This window comes from Vidua macroura, chromosome 5, assembly GCF_024509145.1.
Source record: "Vidua macroura isolate BioBank_ID:100142 chromosome 5, ASM2450914v1, whole genome shotgun sequence".
In the NCBI taxonomy this organism is placed as follows: domain Eukaryota; kingdom Metazoa; phylum Chordata; class Aves; order Passeriformes; family Viduidae; genus Vidua; species Vidua macroura.
The window spans coordinates 22,434,176-22,448,497 of NC_071575.1; the positions used below are offsets into that span (position 1 = coordinate 22,434,176).

Consider the following 14,322-nt stretch of genomic DNA (forward strand, 5'->3'; position numbering starts at 1 on the left):
CCGAGCACCCCCAACATTTAATCTCAAAGTATATTTCAGCAGAGCAGCTTTAGTGGAATTTAGAGAAATGTCTGTTTGTTTTGTTTTCCTTTATCCCCTTTTGGAGCCATAAATTTCCATCAGCTGTGGAAACGTAAATGTTATAGAAGAGCTGGGACTGTAAGGAAGGAGATTGCCAGCTGCATGATACAGACAGCCTTATCCTCCAAAGGGGACTGAGGGGTGATTAATCGCAGTATCAAACCAGTGTATATAATGTCAGAGTACTTTCCACGGGGTTTACAAGACTTAAGCGCGTCTAGTTATAAATTATGCTGGTATTAAAGGCCAGGGACCAGCTGTCCTAAATTTCTATATAGTCAGCTAAGTCTTTAGATTTACAATTCTGCTCCATCTGGGTGAAGCACAGCCTTCCTGCACCTTTTCTTTAATCATACTGTCTGTCTATATAAAATTAAAATCTCCTGTCTTATGGAAGGCTTTTATTTGGAGCATCGGTAGGCAAAAGCTTCAAGATGGGAGTTGTCAGAAGGGATCAAGGTTGCAATGCCAGCAGTGGGAAACACAAGTTCCTATCCTCACTGTGACACAGACAACCTGTGTGGCAGCTTTGCCTCACTGTGCTTCAAATCCCCGTGTCATGGGATAATAGTGTTGGGAGCTGCTCAGGAATGTGCATTAGTGAACACAGTGAAAAAATCGGACGGTGCTGAGGTACTAACGGGTCCTGTAAGTATGCATGAGACAGGGTATTAAATAGATCATTCCATTTAGACACCTCAGAGTCTGAAACCCTACGCAAAAAATACTTGAGGTACTTGGGCTACCTGTTCAAAGTACTACAAGTGAGGTTGGATCCATCAGGATGGGTGGATGTCATTTCAGTCTCACTGGGTGTAAACAAGGAACAACTCCACTGACCTCAGCAGAGTAACACGGAAGAAGAATGAGGTGTGTCTGACACTCTCGTTTTTCCTTTGTTGTTGTAAAAAGTTTGATATCCACCAACATCAAGATACACTTGGCCTATCAACGTCTCAGATCAATATCTGAGAGTAGTAGAATTCTGTCAGAACCTGACACTGGTGTAAATAAGGGAGAGTTTGGCCCACACACAACTAGATTATAATCACAGCTCCTGCACCACCTCCCTTCACTCTCTGGCCAAGTAACTCCCCTGAGTATGTTTCTTCATACCTATAATAACACCTTTCCTGTGTGTTCCAAGGACTAACATGCTAAATGCTTTGTAATAAGCTTTTAAACTGTTGGGTGCTGTGTAAATGCTGAGAGTCTATGATACATAGATGCAGGACACATTCAGAGGAGACTGAAAAACAAATCCTTTAGTCACCTCCTTGATTTCTGAAATGGGAGAGGAAGGGGCCTACAAATTACTGGAGTTCCACAGGGCCCTCCAAGGTATGGAAGTGGCTTGCTTACAGTGAGGCTGACCAAGCTAGTTAAAATGACACCAAGTTTGTGCTGATTGCAGGAACTGGCTCACCTTTCAGATATAGAAGAAGAAATCAGAGAATAGGAGAATCAGAAGAAATCAGATATAGAGAAGGAATCAGATGAAAAGGAGTGACACGGCTTGATCCAAGGGCTGGGCACATCTCTTTGGAAGGGATGGGGTGCAGGCTGTCAGTATAGCAAGGCTTACCACTATCTTCTATACCACTGCTTGGGAGATGATCCAGAAATTTTTTTTAGTGCTTGTATTATCATTGCCTGGAGTAGCATACCTGTGTTTGGTCAGGTCATAGCTGATTCACCTGCTGTTTTTACACTTAGATATTATTTTTCAAATATATTAATTTATCTACAGTAGTAGGGGTGCAGTTTTTTCAATCAGGACTGGATACTATACAATAAGAACAATATTTATTTGCCTCTTGAAGAGTGCTCTTCACAGAGAGAAACCAGAATGTCTTATTTTTGTAAAGTACATAAAGTAAATCATACTCAGGAAAGTTCAATATGGCCACTGGCCGCCTCGAGGCCTTTGTTAAATAGTTTAATCTGCCTCTACACTCATTTTATCATCTGTAAATAGAGATATTCTATGTTATCATCTGATAATATCCATTAGATATCCAATATTAGCCTTTTCCCCTTAAGACCTACTGGCAAAGTGAACTCTGAAAAAGCCAGGCAAGGATTCTGAGTGTTTATTTATATGAGAAAATATTGATAATGGTGTCAGAGTAACAGAGAAAGTCAATAAAGGAACTGAAAGGAGAATCCTCTATGCCCTGTCTTCATGGGAAATACTGCAATGGGAAAAAAAAATAAAATAAAAACTATCATTCCGCTTCTTTGCTCAGGTAAAACTTTAAGCCTTATATGGCCATAAAGAAGGTAGCATTGAAAGAAGGAGAAAATAGACACCTCGATCTTCATATGAGAAAATTCGAGTTCACGTTTTGTTAATGTCACCAAATAAAGAAATCTGTGTTATTCCAGTCTTCCATCAAGAACACACTGCTGAACACAATTAAGGATCTCTCTGCCTTACCGAGCAGGCACACAACTTCACGCTGTGATCCTGTCGGATCCCGCAAGCCAAGCATGACTGGGCTGGGTCAATAGTTGGTGTGAAAATTCCCAGGGAAAGCCATGTCCCGCAGGTGTTGTTGACTGAGCACAGTGTCCCTCTCCCCTCCATCCTGCAGGAATGTGCGCGGCAGTGCTAGGGGGCAGTGCGCTGCAAGAGATGGTTCCGACCTCCACGGATGGAGCCAGCTCCTCCGCAGTACCTAAAGATCCGATTCTTTGGAAAAGTAAACATATTAAGCTGGGTGTCTTATTTAAATTTAAGGAAGGAGAATTACCTTCTACTTTCATAGATACTCATATTAGTTTATATCAGGTGCATGTTAACATAATTTTCCTTTCACAAGACCCACCTAGAACCAGGGACAGAGACTGATATATGAACTAAAGGCACGTTCACTTGCCTTCTGATCACATTTCATTGTGAGGCATGCCAGCTGCTTTAGAAGGGCTTCATCAAACTACAGCAACTGCTGGCAAAAAAAAAAAAAAAAAAAAAAAAAAACACATACCAGGAGGGTTGAGAGAAAGGGAGAGAGAGGGAGGCACAGAGAGAGAGAGAGAGAGAGAGATCCTACTATCACCAGAGAAAAATACCCTGACAACTGTCACATGTAGTGGTTAGTAACACTTCAGTTCCTCACCAGATCTTAGCTGGCTTAAACTGAGCTTAGTATGAATGAAATCAGGAGAATTCAACTGCAGTTCAACAGCCCTGCCACCTCCTTAACAATATATTAACTTTAAAAGCTTCTGAAGTAAGGGCTCTTTTTTATTTTAATGCTTTGACAGCAAATTTACTTGATTCATGAGCATGGAATCTTGCCATTAGCATTCTAAATTGTCCACCTGACAAGTTGCTCAAAAGCATCCTCTTGTCCTAAAAGCTTTTCTTGAAGTTTATGATCTTCATATATTTTACACCAGCTCAGCATCATGCCCTGTCGGAGGTCTCATTGTTTTTCTGCTTTTATGCAGCATGAGGGGAAGGGTAGGTGTTTTCAGAGCTATCTGATGTCCTTTCAACAGCACACTCCTGCCATCTCATAGGATAGTAGAGAATGGTCATGCATTGCATTAGAAAAAGGTTCTCATATTTCTTGATTATCTGCTTCTTTTTCAGTAAATTGTTTCTTTTCTAACACTGTCCTCTGAGAATACTTTTTGTTTTAAATTTTTGTATTGTCTATGATTTGTATGCCTGAAACAAGTTGAAAAAACTCCTATTAATTCCACCATTGTATCAGTGAACTTCATGTGCTATTTAAAATGAGAATACTCCTTCTTCAAAAATGTCTTTGATTCCATAAATACATACCAAAAAAATTCATTTGATCTCTTTCTCTGAGGTTGCAAAGGAATTATGTCACCTTCCTGTCTGCAAGCCAAACATAGGTAATACTCCATCCCATTCCCAAGCTTTTCATTGGAGGTACACCATTAAATTTTCATCAGCTCTAACAGTTCTATACTGTGTTCAGTCTTCAAGGATCCTTTAGAGACTGTGCCCACTGAGAGCACCTGGTAGCAGACTGTAGGCACCATGTGTTTCCAGGAATATTACATTATAAAGGGTTGTGGAATATGAAATCACCCTCTCAGTAGTGTGGGGATCCTCCAGTCAGGCTGTGATGTGGCATCAGCTGCAGAAGAGTAACCAGGAAATATCTTTTAACAGCCTTATCAAGCTGAAAATGTTTCCTGCACATGATGGTGCTCTTTGGCCCAAATCCAACAAAACACTAAGGCACATGTTCAACTTTAAGCACACAAGATGCTGTACTGAAGTCAACAGAACCATTTACATACACAAAGTTAAATATAAGCTTAAGTGCATTTCTGGACGAGGGCCAGAGGGCTCAGTACCATGCGGGGTTCAAGCCAGGAGGCTGTGATTAGATGGTCTGACAGAATCCGGGAGGGAAGGACACAACATGATTTGCTTGGTTCTACCTGCCTATGCCTCATTCCAAGCAATTAATTTTCTCTCGTTTTTGTTTATAGTAAGTCTTTACATTTCTCTTGTTTTGCTTTCCTGCTGCTATAGCCATTTCCAAATTGAAGTTTTGATTTTATTTTTTTTAAACCCTTCTAAACTGCATCAATAGCTTTAAGTGACTGAACAAAGAGATTTCAAATAGATGAAGTGCTTCAAATGGTAATAAGAGCTGGTGTTCCCAGAGATTTGGAGGCTGCACTAAATACAGAAGAGAGTGAGAGCAATTGAAAATCACTTTTCTGTTGTTCCTTTGTATGAACTGGTTTCTGGCTTATGCAATGCACAGTAATTAAAATGACTGGAATGCCTCACATTTTTTAAGAGAGCTTTAAGGCAGCTCTGTGGCATTGCAGCCAGCAGAGTTCATGAGCAGATTCATGACTGCAATCGAGGTTTGACGTTTCTATCCACGTAACTTGAAGAAGACAATATCTCTGTAGAGGCCTTTGAGAGGAGTTTGAGGAAGAAGGGATAGACACAGAAAAGCAGTAACATCTGCTCCCTGCATCAGCTCCATGAGCAGCTATGGGGCAAGTCTTCCTTTTGATGAGACAAGAGCCTAAAGGTTGGTGTGGCCGTCAGAGATTGCCATCTCTCACTGTAGCCTTAATGTCCTGCTGAAATTCAAGTGTGGGACAGAACTTACAGATTATCTCTCACTTTATATCAGAATCTCATAGTGCCTCCTCCTAGGTACTGTATAGGAAATGTCTCTCTCTATGAGAGAGGCTTTGATTTGAATACTGGCCACTGTGGTTGCTGTGTGTATTTGTGGGGTTCCAAGTAGCTCCCTGATGTTTAGCAGAAAGCCTGGCAGACTGGCATGTCTCTCACAGCTTGTTGCCCTCCCTGTGATGAGGTTTGCTCTGCTTGGCAGGGGTGAGGGATTATCTTGGTGCTTTTTGGTCCCCCTGGCATAGTCCAGGATTTCATTTTCAACTTTTCCAATTTTTTGTTTTTACTGAAGGTGGCTGACCACTGCATCCCTGGTTTTCTCTCAACTACTGACCTGGCTTTTCATAGTGATGATTGGCCACAGAGGAGCAGGAGAGCTGAATACAGCCTCCCTTGGGGGGAAAGCTGACTGACCTGATGACATGGCCTTTTTGGCATGTTGAACAGCTAGATCCTTCTTCCCTCATCTCTCTGCCTCTCACCAGTCTTCTGAAGGCAGGGACTGAGCCTGCTTCCTCATCTCTCAGCATAATCTTTCTCTCCTTCTCATCAGAGGGCACTGTCAGGATACAGCTGTTTCCACAACCCCATGTGAGTGTAGGGAGGTAGAGAAAGATCCCAGGCGGGAGGCAGTAATCCTGTAGCACTTAGACCATCCTGAGGCTATGAGCACTGCAGCCCTTCCATATGCCAGTCCCTAGGATGTGTCACTGGTTTTAAAGCAAGTTGGACTACCTTAAAATCACCATACATGTGAAAGAGCAGTACCACGGGACTTGCATCCCTCTTTTCATTTCTTTAATGAGGCTGGAGATAGTACTGGGTTGTCAGGTGTGAAGAAGGGTCTTTTCTTTACCTGCAGAACGGATGTGAGTGCAGGAAAAGTTGCTGTCTTGAGTTGCTTCTCCCTGCTCCACTTTCAGAAACTGCCTGTAAGAAAAAGCCAGTCTCCTCATCCCCATAGTGCAGGTGTTACCAGTCTCTCACCTGAAACTGCAAATTAAGGTATTAGTTACAAGGACAGTCTCTAATGACAAGGATAGTGTCCCAGCAGGGAATGAACTCAGTGATTCCTGTCATGCATGCCACCACATGATGTCAAAAGTGAGAAGCAGTTCCTCTGTATGAAAATCCCAACAGAGATTGTTGCTCCAGCATAGGATTTTTCTTATAAATCCAAACTTTTTCAATGCTTTTCTTCCTGTGTTCCCAAATCTATGCTGTATTCTAAACAGTAGCTGACTGCTCACTGACATCAGGCCCTACCCTCAGACTCACAATCCCAGCCAGCAGAAGCTGGGGAATTTCCGATGTGAGATTTCAAGGACGGATCTCTTTCTTCTCTAGAGCAAAAGGCAGCGCTTCAGTTTCCTCACTCTTTTGGAATTTTTATCCATAAATCTTGGCATTCAGTGTGAGACAAAAGATGAGGAGATGGTAGATCTGCAGTCTGAAGTGAGGACACTTACTTGTTTATTGTCTTGCTCTTCCCAAATGAAGAGTAATGCATTCCTCAAAGGAACTTTTCAGGTCAGCAGTGTGAGTTCCACACCTAATGTATTAATGTCAGGAGTGAAAAAAAATCAGTGTTTGATTTAGCACAGATGTGCGAAAATAGTATTCTTTGTCCACTGAAGACAGAGATAATCCACAGTCCCTGTTCCCCTTTCCTTTAATCTGACAGCCTCTATCCCTTCACTGTGCCTTTCTGAGGGGTGCTTTTGAGGGGTGTTTCAGTGAGAACCACCCAGAGCTGGAAGGAACCAGGAAGGTGTAGTCTGTATGTACAGATTACATACCAGGAGTTGGAATCTGAAGGTACTAAAGCTTGACCATGTGCTCTGAGCAAGCAAACACTTCTCTGTAGCTTTGCTGTTTGAAGCTGTGCCACCAAATCTTGCACAGTGTTGGCCAGGGGTCCAGCATTATCCCAAGTGCCTTGCAGCGGGATCCTGGACTGCTCCAAAGCAGTGGCTCATCTCAAGTGCTAAGAGGTTGGAGAGGTACAGAACACTTCCAGCAGAAGCAGGTGTCCAATAGCAGCTTAGCACAGCACATTCTCTCTTCTCCCTCTCCTCTTTCTCTCCCTCTGCCTCTGCATGCCTCTCCTCTCCTACATAACTGGAAGAAGAGATTGAACTCTCACCACACAGGCCAAGGAAGCAGAAGGGCTCTCCCTAGCTGAGGTCAGTGAGGAAAATGCTCTCAGAGTAAAAGTTATGCAATGCATGGGAGGAATCCACAGTTTTAATCATGAGATAATTAATGGAAAATAATAAACAAAGGGCTGAGCAACAGCAGTTTTTACCAACAGAGATATGATTCTCCAGCAGACTTTTCCCAGCACCTGACAGTACAAAAGACAGTAGATAGACAAGCATTTTATGTTTCCATTTTAGCTGTATCTTTATGTTCCCTAGATTACAACCCAGCATTTTTAAGCAAAACCTTGCTTCCTTTTCCCTCAGTTCAAGTTCAGCAGAACCACCACAAGACCAGTGAGTGGAATTGGAAGGCAGCAGTGGAGGTCTGCTCAGTGCCAACAAATCCTTAGTGCAGCTAGGATAGAAGGCACAAATCTGGTCTGCCTTTCCTCACAGGATAGCTGTGGATGTTCCTACTGAAGGCATTTCAATTCTCCCTCCCAGTATTGAGATTGAATGAGCTATTGCTGGAGAAAACCTTCTCCAATTGGTACTTATATAAAGTCTCTTCTGTGCCAAAGAAGCAGGATCATCAAGAATAGCACAGTCTGCCCCATGAAAAAGAAGGAGCAAGCCAGGAAGGAAATATTTTACTTCATTTGAAATTGATTTCCCCATCCAGAATAAAACTTCACTTTTGAACACCATATATAATGGCAACTTAGCCTAGAGAGGCTAATATAGCATAATCTGTGCATGGATGTAAGCAATAGCACTACAGAGAGCTGGCTGGAGGAAACCCATACTCACTCGCAGTGAATGCAAGAGCATTTCCTTCTCCTCCTGCGCCTCCAGAACATACCTCCTTATCTTAGACAACATATCCAAGTCCCCTAAGGTGTTTCCATATGTATTAATGCAATCACTTTTAACAATCTTTTTATTCTTTTTTTCCCTGAAATTATAATCTGAAGGATTAGGCAGTCATAGTCATTTGGTTTTATTTTGAGAAAAGGCTTTCAAAAATAGGAAGGAGAAAATAGGGGAACCTGGTGCTGCCAAAATAACCCAACTAATTCCATCAGGCATTTCTGGGAAGAAGGAGGGAGGGAAACTTTTAAAGCTATGCCTGTGGCTGCATGTAAGGGATAGTTCTCAAAGGATTCCATTAATCAGATTCTGAAGAAGAGGGGCTGTCTCTTTGTAATTCACTTCATGTCTTATTCTAAGACCATATGCTCTGGTCACGTGAAGATTTACAGTCTCAAATTTACTGGCCTCAGAAAATCTGAAAGAATTATGCAAGAAATCATGTTCTGTCATAACTGAGGCCTCACACAGCCGTGCTTCCTAAAGACTGCTTCTAACTCGACACATGGCCCCTCAAGGGCTTTGTAAGCCCTTCTGGGGAAGAGGGAAGGGGAGGAAAAAGGGGAGCTGCTGATCATTGCCATATGTGAGAAGCATCCCTGTCTGCACGTGGGTGTGACGTCCGTGTTGTCACAGAGGCCGAGCTCTGCAGAGCCCCTGTTTCCTGTCTCCAGTCAGAATCTTGCTGCCAGAGCAGGAATCCCATATCACTCTGTATTGCACTTACAAAAAAGGAAACTTATGGCCAGTGGAGGGGGAAGGGGCGGGGGAAATCCTCTTAAATAGCCATGGAGGATGTCTGGGCAGGGATATGAGCCAGGAGGCCTCAGAGGCAGTAGAATAAGTGGGAGTTTAGCAAACAACCATTTTCTTCCTTTGACTAGTGTTCCTCAGAGACCTCAACACTCCAGTTCTCATAGCTAATTTTAGCTATTTGTGGTTGGCCTGTTCCTAATGTTCCTTTCCTATCTCTCTCACACACACTGAACTTTGGGATACTATCTGTGGGTTGACAGATGACGTGAAAACCTCTAATCTGCAGGTCAAATATCAAAAAAAAGAAGTGGGACCATGCAACTGGAAGCATAATTTGCTTTTTTTTCCAAATAAGGGAGATATAGTCATATTAGAAGTTCTTAGCATACCAAGTTTATGAGGTTTTTTTAAAGTATATGAGGGGAATGACCTATTCTTTAAAATTTTATGGTAACCACCAAAGATGTTATCATCCCATGGACACTGCCTTTCCTATGCAGGCTACGACTGATATACTTTCATTATGTTTTGGCACTGCTCTTTGTTAGAAAAACCAAAACCACATTGTCCCAAACACTGTACTGATACATAACAGGCAGGATGAATCCCTGCCAAAGGACATTGAGTGCATGTTAGAGAGGGTTTAAAATGAACATAGTGGCAATAAATGTGCCATGCCAGGAGTGAAGGAGCTTGCAGCATGTGGCATTTGTACTGCAGATACCACATTCATGGAACTCTGAGTCTTACCTGCTTTACACTCCTGTGGTGAATTGATGTCAATGCTTTATCTACCATGAGGTTTGCTGTACACATTGTGATGAGTCTGAAGTTGAGAGGCACCGCAGGGTACAAAAGAAAGGTAAAAGGTCAGGGATTACTCTTCCTGGTTCAACCAAATTTTCCCAGAAACGTGAGCAACAGGTGGCTCTTTTTCTTCCTCTAAATTTCTCTTGGATTTCCTATCCTGATTGCCTCTCCTCTCCACATACTAATCTGTAGAGGATGCTCTGCAGGTGAGAAGTGTGTGCTCTAAGTGATGGATGTGTGGGACTGTGGACAGTAAAAGGGTATATGGGCCCTTAGATGCTGACTGTGCTCTGTAAGAAAATTTAGTTCAAGGCCTGGAAACTGGGCCACTAACCTTATTTTTAGTTGATTGATTTAAAAAGTCTTAGAGTCAGGTGAGGAATCCTGAGAAACTGATGAGGAGGGGGAAAAGATATTTATTATGTCTCTCAAGGATAGAAAAGCAGTATTCCTTGAGCTGTCAGAGGCCAGATTTACATTATTGATTAGACGGACACCTCTGGTTTTGTGTTGGACCAGAAACAAAAGACTGACTAGGGTATCTTCGATAAGACTGCCTGTAGCACCCTGTTCTGGCTGACAGGAAGCAGTCAGTCTGCACATAAAACAGACCTCATGAGCTGCTTTCCTGGGAGCTCTGCTGGTTGCGGAAGGTCCCTTCATTTTTAAGAAGTGTTGGCAGCTTGTTTCACCTTCAGACAGAGATAAGTCCTGCCTAAACTGAAGGAATGAATGGAGGGAATCTCCCCCCTGCTCCTAGCCCCCATCTACAGGTTGTCCTAATAATCCCTGAACAGATGGACGTGGTCATGTGAGCCCTTGAAACTCTATCTGTTTTGGAGGAGCAGTGGGTGTGGTGCTGTGGTCATGGACAGATATATGTGTTGCCTTTCACAGAGAAGCTCACTGTCCTCCTAAGACTGAATATCAACAAAATCCTTCCTGTGGGGACTTCCAGTTCTGCCCGAGCCAGCTGTAAATTCCTTTGAGGCTAAGACTAAGGAAACTGGAATCCTGGGAGGGCTTTGGTACAGTCCCAAAACCATTTCCACTGAACATTCCCAAAAATATGGTTTCTCTGACCCAGGAATGTGAGCTCTGTAACAATGCAACGCTGAAGTCCTAGACCACTGGAATTAACCAGTATTAGCTCATTGCATCTTTGCACTCCATCTGTCTCAGTTAATACAAAAATCATTTTCCCTCTGGGACACAGACTTGGTTCCATTTTTGTGTAGCACCTGGCATGATGGGGATGTTGGTGTTTGAGTGAGGTGCTACCTCTGTATAAACAAATAAAAAAATTAATGGGACCCCTACTTTCTTCTTTGCTGCTTTTGAGTTGATTATTTAAAAGTAAATAATCATAAGGCATCTGAGTGAGCAGAGCAGAGCTAACGGCTGCTTCAGTCAGGAAATGCCTGAGGAGCAAGGAGAACAGAGACTGGAGTATAAATTGCTGTAGCACAGTGGAACAGAATGCATGAGCCGGTACAGACTGGCTGAAGCAGGAGATAGCAGAAAAGTAGTTATGTACACAGAGAGCTCCTCTACTGGTCCCAACAAAACTGGAACAAAACTACATTTGCTCTACAGCAGGTGAAGGTCCAGTCCTCCAAACCCAGGACAGCTGGCCATTCTGACCACTGGACCTACCACCTGCCTCCTCACTTGCCAGACCTTCTGCTTTTGCCTTCTGTCCCTTACCATCTGTTTGTCCTTTTCATGGGAGAGGTCCCTTCCAGTTGTCACCCTCTGCATGAGCCAGGTGAAATATTTGCCTCCCCTACCAGGACAAGTTTCCTTCACATTTTTTGTGCTTCCTTGCATGACACAATTTCTTTTCTGAATGAACATTCACAGTCTTCCCCTTTTTAAACACAGAGGTTCTAGAGCAACATAGCACCTCTTGGAACAAATGCCTTCCTTAAAAGCCTTCCCCTTGATGTTGAAGCCCCAAATGTCAACACTCTTTCTTTCAAGGACAGAGAATGCAATCCAGGCATCCCTCCCTTGCCTGTGGTTTCTCTGTTGCAGTGAAGTGCCCAGTGAGCAGACAGCCAGAACAGCCACCAGCATGCAGGGAAGGGCATGTCAAGGGTGGGAAGGAAGAGTGGCTGCACCACACTGTGTTCCAGGCATGTTTAGTTGGCATGTGGTCCCTAAGGGATTGCTGGATGCTGGAGTATGTTTAGGGCAGCTTCTGGGCTACTTAAGCTCGCAGTGAGAGAGGTAAGGCAACATCATACAGCTGCACCCAATTCCTAGGGACTGTCTGTCCCACTGCTTGTGAGAAAGATCTGCGCAGAGCAGAGAAAATTTAGACCCACATCACACTACACACCAACTTCTCTGCCTCTTTCTACCTGCCAAAGTAGGAGGGTAGAAGTTCCAGTGAAAACTTTCTTCTGGAGGGGGGGAAAAAGACAGATTAAAAATAGCCAGGTGATTTACTGTGCTCACACTTTTCTTTGCATCCTAAAGCACCCTCGCAGACTGACGTGAATGATCTTATTAACTTGTGCTCACATGAAATACACACAAACACAGAAGCAGGGACAGCTTTCAGGGCTGTTCCCAGCTCTGAAGCAGACTTTTGACAAGGGTAGACTAGTTGTTTTCTTTCTCCCCAGATGAGAAGCTGGTCAACACCACCCCTAAACTCACCTCCACCCCCAAACAGCTGTTTTGCCAAAGGGTGGAGAAGCAGACCTCCTGACTGAGGGTGGAGCAGTTTAAAGGGGAGGAAAGCAGTGACTTCACTTCTTATTAAGTAATAGCAGAGCAGGGTGTGCGTCACTCTGAAAAACAAGACTTTGGGTGGGGGCAAAGGCTCTCTGCAGCATCTTATGCATGGAGCCTTCCCCTTTGTGGGAAAGGAGCAGAACACACCATTCTGAAGAGTGAATTTAAGTAAATTTAAGAAAGTAAAAGATGTTGAGCACCTCGTAATCTTATTCAAGGGGATCCAAGAACAGCATCAAGGTGAAAGGGCTCATAATGATGAAAGTCTTTTGGGCTAGACTTTAGGAAACAATTTCTTCTAGCAAGGATAGAGAAACACAGGAATAGATCAAGTCCCTGTGAAAAAAGCAGCACATGGGGGTCAGCTTTCATAGGGGGTAGATGGAACTATGGTCTGTGTACAAATACCAGGGGGGTGATGGCAGGACAGACAAAGATGTCCTTGTGAGCGTACGGTTACCTGCAAGGGGATTGCTCACCCTGTGCAACTGAGCAAGTATCACAAGATCTGGATCTATCTCCCCAAATAATCCTTTCCCTGCAGCTGACTCCTTCAGGGCTGTATGAACAGCCTCAGGCCAATCTGTTGCATTCTCTCTGCCTGATTCAATTGGCTTCTGCCAGTCCTGATTACTGCTGAAACAGTCTCTCAGGCTTGAGAGCAGTCTGGTATGTTAGACATCATTCCAGGCTGTTCTGAGCAACACAAGAGTAAGAAGCAGTCTTGAACTCCAAAGGCTTCAAATGTAACAAATATTTTCATACTGCTGATACTGTTTATACTGCTCTGAAAGTGCAATCGCCAGAATGACCATCAGAACAGAAGCTGTAAAAAGCTTCTGTGCTTTTTACATTTTTTCATTGCACAAAGGCTCTGTGCAATGCTTGTGGCATCATCAGAGCATAGCTCTGGCCCCATTTGCAGAGGACATAATCAAAGGCTCTTCTTTCCTCTCCTAGGCCTCCCAGGTGAAACTTAGAATACCTTGGCAGTTTCCTAGAGACACATGGCAGTGTGGGGGCACACCTCTCTCATTCCTCTGGCTAGCACAGGGAACTGCAGTGTTGTGCATCAATGCTGGCATGTGCTTCACTTGTTGGGCATTTTCCCAGGATTTTGCCTGGGCATGTTTGACCTTAGACCTGTGCTACCACTCATATGAGTTATTTTATATCCAGTTTCTACACACCTTTGCATACTGCAGCCACACATGGTGAGCACATCTCAGATGCAGTCAGGAATTCAGGCTCTGCTTAGCAGAGGGGTAAAAGCTGCCAGGCTGCCAAGGGGTCAGGCCCTTTATTTTTTCCTGTATATAAACTGAAAGCCCAGTTTTGTGGTACCCAGCTCCCAATGGCTCCTCATGCAGACTTTCACTAGAGACTCATCAAGTCTGAAAAAAGCCCAAACACAGGCAATAAGCAGCTTTCCTCACCCTTGCCTCAAGTATATGACAAGGGAAAGATAAAAAATTAAGGAAGGAATAAATGGACTCTTTCTTCCAGTCTGACTGACAACAGTAAGGGCAGTTCAATTTCATTAATAAACAGAATTTCATATTCCAACTTCCAATCTGAGAAAAATAAATTAACTGAATGTTCAGAGAGTTCTACCGCTTTGTTCACAAATCATAAATGGCTTAGCAGAACAGCACTGTTTTGGAAATAAAGAAGGACAAAGGAACATAAACAAAATAACAGGCATCCACCAGCTCCCAAAATGATACTTGCCAAAGCCCTTTCGCATTGCTTGCTGGCACAGCT

At 43.4% G+C, this 14,322-nt stretch overlaps 1 protein-coding gene across 1 annotated transcript in view; it reads left to right on the top strand.

Annotated features, from left to right (window-relative positions):
- Positions 1 to 14,322, top strand: part of SYN3 (synapsin III) — a 192,169-nt gene that overhangs the window by 107,699 nt on the left and 70,148 nt on the right. The gene's annotated exons all lie outside the window — the stretch shown is intronic.